At 37.1% G+C, this 8,560-nt stretch overlaps 1 long non-coding RNA gene across 1 annotated transcript; it reads left to right on the top strand.

Moving 5' to 3' along the window:
- Window positions 1–529: 529 nt before the first annotated feature.
- On the top strand, window positions 530–7,936 carry LOC115927211. The gene is made up of 3 exons (XR_004065505.1): window positions 530–746; window positions 4,916–5,044; window positions 7,808–7,936. It is a non-coding gene; the product is annotated as an uncharacterized LOC115927211 (long non-coding RNA).
- The last annotated feature ends 624 nt before the right edge of the window (window positions 7,937–8,560 follow it).

Genomic DNA, 8,560 nt, shown 5'->3' with positions numbered 1-8,560 from the left:
GACCCATTTTCAGTCTTGATTGGCTCAACGAGTAATAACAGCCTATTTAACGCCAGTAGAGATAAATATTGCAATGGGAACAACGAAAAAGCATTCGAGTCTTTGGTATATATATATCACATGATAGATACATTATAGATTATTTGTTTGTCATAACAACATTTGGTTAATGTCTCAGCCGGGAATCGAACCCCTGTCCTTGGCTCATAACGCCAATGCCTCAACTACTAAGTAAAAACCAATCTATTGGTTTCGGTGACATCAGATCTATCGGTGACATCAGACATCAGTATAGTCACATTTTGTTTCTATCATTATTGTGTCAAAACTAAATAACCCATCTCTGCTTTGATACGACTGAATCGTTGTCTAAAATTCGCCGAGTTTACGCAAAGTTTGTGGCACAGTTCCATACGAACAAAGGCACCGTTGCATGAAATCGTTGTAAGAACAAGTTCACCAACAACTTGTTGGAATGCATGTAGCAAATTTAACACGTGTTTCAATAGCATGTCGGTGAACTTGTACTTATGGCGGTCTCGTGAAACGAAGCTGTTATCTCATTTGTGCGTTGAGGCTTTTCTTGTTTCATGAATTTCGAGCGCGCTAACGTCGAGAGAGAGCTCACTTCATCAAAACGCATCGAATCATCCAGTCATTGTTTCTCCGAGGTGGAACCGGCCAACGGGATTGCGTTCGTAAGGTAGACACTGCCTGCTACTCCATCTTTTCTCTAGCAAGTGCAGGTAGGTATATTGTTACGAGTATTTCGAGGAGGTAGTCCTTCTATAGTCTGCTACTTCTGAAGCATTATCGTGTCCCTGTAAACTTGTCTAGGTGTCCTGGTGTAGTAGATACGTCAACCGGACGATTGATCATACTAGGTTCGCGGCTCGAGTCCCAACCGGGCGCTAATGTCATTTGACAACACATTCATGGAAAATTTGCCACTCTCAAACCATTTCTTGCGATTATAAAGTTTTTCGTTTAATATGTGTAAGGTCTCCTATACAGTGCGTCCCAGAAAAAAACGAAACCAAGAATTATTGATGTTTTATCATAACTTAATCACAATTATAATTAATAAATGACACATATTTGGAAAGCTTAGATCCTCTTCTTTCATTTGTTTCATTTGATGGAACTCATATGATTCATATTTCACGTATGAGTGATTAAAAGCAATTTTAAGAGAGGAAACCGACAAGTCATTTGGCGGGCGGTATCTGAATTTCAAGGAGAAAATCTCATTTCTAGAAAGTTCAATTTCTGCCCTTTCATATGACACCTCAATCAGGAAAAATGAGCCAGGAATAACAAAGTTATGTTGGTTTAAAGTAATGCTTGCATCCCTATAATTTGATCAAACGAGTTCGTTTTCACAGGCTTTCACTGCTACGGCAGGCAACTAACAAAGTTGACAAAAGACGTAACTCCGTTTCGTTGAAGATCAGCCATGCATCAGTTCTTTCGTCTTCTTTGTGCATGGCTGATCGTCAACGAAACGGAGTCTTTTGTCAACTCTGTTAGTTGCTATGGCAGGCAGCCAGTGAAAACGAACTCGTTTGATCAAATTATGGAAATGCAAGCCTTAATTTAAACCAACATAACTTTGTTATTCCTGGCTCATTTTTCCTGATTGAGGTGTCATATGAAAGGGAAGAAATTGAACTTTCTAGAAGTGTGATTTTCTCCTTGAAATTCAGATACCACCCGCCAAATGATTTGTATGTTTCCTCTCTTCAAATTGCTTTTAATCACTCATGCGTGGAATATGCATCATATGAGTTCCATCAAATGAAAGAAGAGAATCTAAGCTTTCCAAATATGTGTCATTTATTCATCATAATTGTGATTAAGTCATGATAAAACATCGATAGTTCTCGGTTTCGTTTTTCTGGGGACGCACTGTATATAAAGTGGTATTGTTGGGCAAGGTTGTGCAATAAATTGTACACCATAACAAATAATGAAAGTTTATTTTTTGTTCAATTGGCTACCATTTACGTGAGCAAAGAAGTCCCAATGATGGTGCATTATAGTCAGCATTCAAACCTCTCGAGCGTATTTGTTTTGACATCTCAAACTATCCTTTTTGTTAAAGAGCCCCAAAGAGTACAACATTAGTCAATGTACGGATGTACATTGAGTACATACGAGTGTAAAATACAATTGATTCAAATTTCAATATATAAACAACACTTGATTGTTTGTATACATGCAATTGATCGTAAATGTTCTTAACTACTTCAACAAATTGGAATTACACCAAGATGTTTAAAGTCTAGTGACAGTTTTTAGTAGTTGACCATTCATATATATCTGAAAATTAAACATATTGCTCCGTTTAGGCTCATTTGACAACGCCCCCTATCGTCAAAGTCAGCAGCCTAACATTTTAGCCTATGGAATTTTACCCCCAAAATCGTTAAAAATTGGAACCCTTTCATTGGAACCCTCATGTCCCGTTGACTTTTGAAAGTTTACCCACCGTAATTTGATCAAAATAGGTTGCAAGCTCGCCATTGCCTACATAACACATGTGAAACAAGTCGAACTTTGGACTCAGTTTGCCACGCGATTATAAGGTTTTGATCGGTTCATTATGTCCATTTCATCCAACCCCCCACCGTAATTTTCCCATTGAAGATAAGCAAACATTTTGCCGAGGTAAGCAAAAACATGAATATTTATGATCGACATGGACTATTCGATTATGTACAGAGGGGTGCAATTGTGCACCACCCCGTGCACCACATCAAACTCCCCTACTTTAAGTCAAGTATTTCATTGTATTATGGAGTTTGATAGGTTTATTTTAATAACTGTTTAATTGTCAGATATCAATGATAGTTTAAAGATATGGACAATGTTCTTGTATTTTATATTTAGCAAAGCAATCTCACATACAAATTCACTATCAAGTGTCGTCTAATCCGCCGATTGTCTTCTGCTATAAACGTCCAGCGAGCGAAAATGAGACAACCGGAGCAATATGAGTACGTCTTTTCCGACGGGATGAAAGGAACATAATTTGTTGCTTTGTCTGAGTTAAGGGGAAAGTTGAGTTATGTTGCAGAGGGCGCTACACAAAATAATTCGTGTTTGAGTTATTGAAAAACTGAGTGTCAAATTTGAAAGAACATACAATTTAAATGACAAAATCATTTTTTTTTTAAATCAAAATCGGTTCAGGGACGGCTGAAATATCCATAAATGTAACGATGTATAATATTATTGGTGCCCCACAAATATTCTATAATTTGAACCAGCCGTTGAAAGAACGTGATAGCGCCTTGTACGTTTTATTCCAGCCAATACCGACGTTGGCTTTTTGTTGGCCTATTCGTGTTGTTTATAATAACCATTCGGCCCGCGTATTATTATTATTAATTAATTAATTGATTCACCATATTTTTTTAAAAGTGCAGCTGAACAGGTATGATCGTATTGGCTTAATTTCACACATTTCTGGGACTAAAATTGCCTTCATAGCAAATTCAGGTTCTAAAAGGGCACTACAAATGTCATAAATAAGAATAAGAGCAATAACCATGCACTTTGAAGGCATTTGTGGTCTGAAAGAAGAAATCAACTTTTCCTCGAACAGTCATCCCAATATCTTAAAAAAATAAAAAATTCCTAAACTTATTTATGCCTGATTGTAACATTGACTGCACTATCCTCACATCGAAACCGAAGTTAAATACAGCTGTTTCGTCCGCATAAAAGTGAGAGCTTTGTATGTAGATTAATATTTAGATTTTAGATACCATACATGAAGAAAAAAGAAAGAAATGATCCTAGTATGGATCCTCGTTGGACTCCTGTTCGAATGGAGAGAAGGACACTTTTTGTTTCCTTTATGAAATACACATTGCTTTCTGCCTGCCACGTAATGCTCAAATCAATTCAACTGAGCTTCATGAATTCCAAGGTACAACATTTTGAACAAAAGCAATTTATGGGGTATACCGTCAAACACATTTATAAGTTCAAGAAATGCAGCACTAACAAATTTATGTTCATCAAAGTTCTCATTATTTCTAAGTTGTATCATTGCTAGAATTTATGTTATTTTTATTAGATTTAGCATTATTCTTGTCTAGATCACTATTATAATCAAACGAAACAAGAAAAACAGAAGAAGAAGGCAGCAAAAAGAAAAAAAAATGTTGATGATATTATGATTTTTTTTTTTTAAATTGACAATAATACTAATGATACTAATAATAAGGAAAGTAATAATACATTACAAAAAATACGATATCATAGATTTATGTTTTGTCTTAACAAAGGACATTAGTGCGAAGCGGGGATTTGAACCTTTTGCTTGAAATTCAAATTAATGAACCACTCCACCACGTCATCTTTGTAAGGATAGAACTAGAGAGAGAGATCACCCCCCCCCCCCAAGTCGTATTAAGACCTCAAATAGCCCGGCCTTTTAGGGTTAAAACCTATATATTAAGTCCATCAAAAGGAAACGAAAAAAGACAGGTGGCCTTTGTAGACAGGTTCTTCGTCTTTCTCCCACGAGGGAGACGAAATATATGACCATAATAGACAATGTGGCCTTTCTAAAGAGGATAGCCAATAGTTGAGGTAGACATGTATTTTGTTATTGAGTTCCGGAACACGATTTATCATGGAACCTCTTTGTTTAGTCTTTTTCATTTAAGAATAACCTGTTTTCCTGAAATGTGTATATATATGTTCAACACGAAATGAACTACTTTGGAAAAGTCAACCTAAGGCATTTTTAATAGCCTTGTTTATCATTTGTTTTTAATTTAAAAACATGACGATAAGATATTACGTGATGAGAACATTTCTATGGGACATACTAGAGAATAAATTCCCCTTGAGCTAGATTTTTAGGAAATAATTGCGATCATGTTTTTATTAAATCCAGGTGGTATTAGGTGACATGGAAAAGGTCATCGGTTTCATGGGCTTCCTTCCAAGGCGATGGAAATCGAGAAAGCCTATGCCAGTCAAAATAAGTTTCTACCATCAGCTGAGTGGCTTCCCATTTGCCAGGGTAAGTACAATATGGGAACATGAAATAAGATATGTGTTAGCGTGTAATGCTTGCGAGTGCATTATGGAATATGCACTGCACGCACTTAAAGTTTTAAAGCTAAACTTGAGCTCTGGTTAATATAGAAAATAAATTCTCACAGAAACCATCGAAACTTACACTGAATGTTCAAAATGACATGTGCCAATTAGATTGTTTTAAAAAAAAATTTGAGGGGGGGGGGGGCGGGGCATGATGATGCCCAGTAAGTTTTTGTGCGTTTCTTATTTTTTTTTATTTATTTTTTTTATTTTTTTTTAATTTATTTATTTATTTTTATTTTTTTTTAATTTTATTTTTTTTTTTTTTTTTTTTTTTTATTATTATTTTTTTTTTGGGGGGGGGGGGGGGTTAAACAAAATCTACTGCAGTATAACAATTCGGAACTAAATATGCAATCGTGTAACAACGATATGCGTGCAATAACGCCATGTTTCTACGTGTCAAACGAAGGAGCTTCTGTGTAAGAATGTGTAAGAAGTATGTAGCTTATGTGATAAAATAAAATGGCGTCTAACATGGCTCCCTTGACGAATTTTAAAAATCCGGCTTCGAGAGGCTCTGCGTTTGGCCAGCCAGAATACGCTTACAAAATTACAAGGGAAAAAAGGACGGTAGGGGGGGGGGGGCAAAAAGCAGTCTGAAAAACTGAAAAAATTACGTCAAATCCGATACGTGTTATTACGTGGCGGAAACTCAGCAGAATTCGTATAGTGACCCTTGTTCAAATGCGATTTACTCACAATTTTCTGTGTGAACAGGCACGTCATTGCGGTCAGTTTGACACCATTGTCATCTGCGCGCAATGTATTGCACGCATTAAACGCGCTATTACGTAATGCATAGTAAATTCATCATTTTTAGCGATAACTTTGTGCTGACGTCAATAAAATTTACCAAACTTGTCAGACAATTGTCACATATATGGATACATGTGTCTGCCAAGATTAATTGACGTAGGCATAAGGATCGTAATTTTAAGTTATTTCTCAATTTTCTTGAAAATGGCGAATTTGGAAGGCAATTTTCTCAAATTTGGTAAGTGTTAGGGTATATAATTTTGTTCATGGCTGAAAAGGGCATATTTTCAAGTATCATATTTTCAAGTATTTTCAAGCTTGCCAAGCCATAATTGAAATACGGCCACAGAAAGAAAGCCAATTCCCAGAACTTTAGAAGGCGCTATTTATATTTTGCATAACCATTGGAGCGAGTAATATGGCATGGCTATGCGCAATTTTAAGATAAAGATACTGTTAGATTTAAAAACCAAACGGAAATTATATGAGAAAGTTATGGCAGTTTTAGATTTTTAGGGGTCCATTTTTCGAGAATTTTAAAGATTTTTGACGGAGTCGGTTTCAGATTCGAATTTCGATGACGAAGATGGCATTTTAAAGGTCAGGTTATGTGTCGCAGATAAAGGAACATCTCTTAGACTATCTAAAGGAATTTGTTAAAAGTTTGTAGGATTTAGGATAGTGGAGATAGGAAGGAAGAAAGAAAGGCCTTACAATTGGCCAGAAACGGACAAAATGGCGCCTGGACGGTTATGCATGAGTGATTTCGAAAATCGAAGAATATAGTGACCTGGATGAGATGCTAGAGATGATGCCTACGAGTTTTGGAAAGGAAAAGGACTTGAGGAAAGTACCTAACTAGGAATAACAAGCACTGTGTGCAAAACGAATGGGATTTCCGTACGATAAGGATAAGGATAAGGATAAGTATATGTTTGGGGCAGAATGTGAACGAAAACAAGGCAATGACGATTTCGTCATTGCAATAAATAATAGGGGGGAGGGGTAATGACCACTTTTTTTTGGGGGGGGGGGGGCAAATTCGAATTAAAATCTTTGGCGACGAATAAGCCAGCCAGAGAATAAGCGGGGGAGGGGCATGCATATATGGAAACGCGTTCTTGGACTTGTCTCATAAAAGAAGTAGACCACAACACACAGCGTTGAGTTCATGGGTCTGTAACATACGTTAAACGCTTACCCCAATGTATAATTCACAGATGGACGTGTGGCCGTTGAAAGTGCTGGGAGATGTGCTCGAATGCACACGCCGCCATTTTGCTCCCACGTAAAAATGTCGAGATTGTACTATGTCTTTCCGACAACAGTACAGAGAAAGTGCATATTATTTGTTTGTATAATATTATTTGAAAGGTTACCCAAGTGAATTACGGGCATCCCAACGCTAGACAGAAACACACTTTCTTGAAAACTTTACCTTTTTCATGCATGCAAGTTAGATTGAGCGGATGATACAACGTTACATATGCCACTAATTTTTGTTTTCTTTGCCAAATTCGTGAAGAAAAATATCGGGAGGGGGCAGGTGGCGGGTAGTGTATATATATATTTTTTAAATCAACACCCAACCCCCTCTTGAGCAAAAACAAAGAAGAAACTTGTTTAACTTTTCTTTGTTTTGGTAAAGGGGGGGGGGGGTGGGGTCTGGGCGCCGCCCCTTTTTCTAGATCCGCCACTGACAGAAGCATTGAGGGAGGTGTTTGAACACAAAACACCTACCCCCCCCCCCCCAAAAAAAAAAAAAAAAAAAAAAAAAACACACACACACACACACACACTCCCTGCGCACGCTCCCGCGTAGTCGTATTATACCCGAATGCCGCCGAGTCAGGCCACGGATATTACATGTAGTCTCGTCATGCTACACTCCCTTGAATATTTATTTTTCTTCCCTTATTCTAAGATGATTAAGGATCACGAGGAGTGGGTAGGATTTGATTTGGAGTCCCGAGACACCTTGGTGACATTGGTCACAGATTCAGACGTGACGTTGGAGGCTTGTTCGAAAAATGGTGTAAAAGTAAGAAAGGTAAGATTAACAGGAGTGTTAAACAATGAAACTTAAATAGTGGAGAATGCAAAACAAACTTTTAGATAAAATCGTCATGATTAAGAAATGTTCAATGTAATGTATACAAAACTTAATAATATTTTTGACATTATTATTGAACATTTAATAACGTGTTTAATAATTTGTGAACACAAACTATTACAGCTAATACGTGTACATATATTTCACTCGTTTTCAATATTGGCTCTCTCTCCCCTCTTCCTCTTTCTCATTCTACCTCTCTTTCTCTCTCTCTCTCTCTCTCTCTCGCTCTCGCTCTCTCTCTCTTTCTCTCTCTCTCTCTCTCTCTCTTCTCCCTCTCGTCCTCTCTCTCTCTTTTCAACCTCTCTCTTTCTCTCTCTCGTTTTCATGCATTCTTCATAAAGAAGTTATTACCTTTAATTTTTGGTTAATGGAGTGTTGAAAGAAGGCCTCGCGTCTGAACACCAGAGCATACAAAAGCGTGGTGCTTTTTTTTCGAAACTTCACATTACTGCTCCCTGTATGTCAATGCACGTTTCCGTTATAAATTGCTTTGATTATGGTTACTTACTCAGATATGACGCGGGAAAAAAAGATATGACGTCGTCACTGTTAAAAAAAAAA

This window comes from Strongylocentrotus purpuratus, unplaced genomic scaffold (genome assembly GCF_000002235.5).
Source record: "Strongylocentrotus purpuratus isolate Spur 01 unplaced genomic scaffold, Spur_5.0 spur5_scaffold_20, whole genome shotgun sequence".
NCBI lineage: Eukaryota > Metazoa > Echinodermata > Echinoidea > Camarodonta > Strongylocentrotidae > Strongylocentrotus > Strongylocentrotus purpuratus.
Note: the sequence above shows the minus strand (reverse complement) of the source record. Positions and strands in the feature narration are given on the sequence as shown.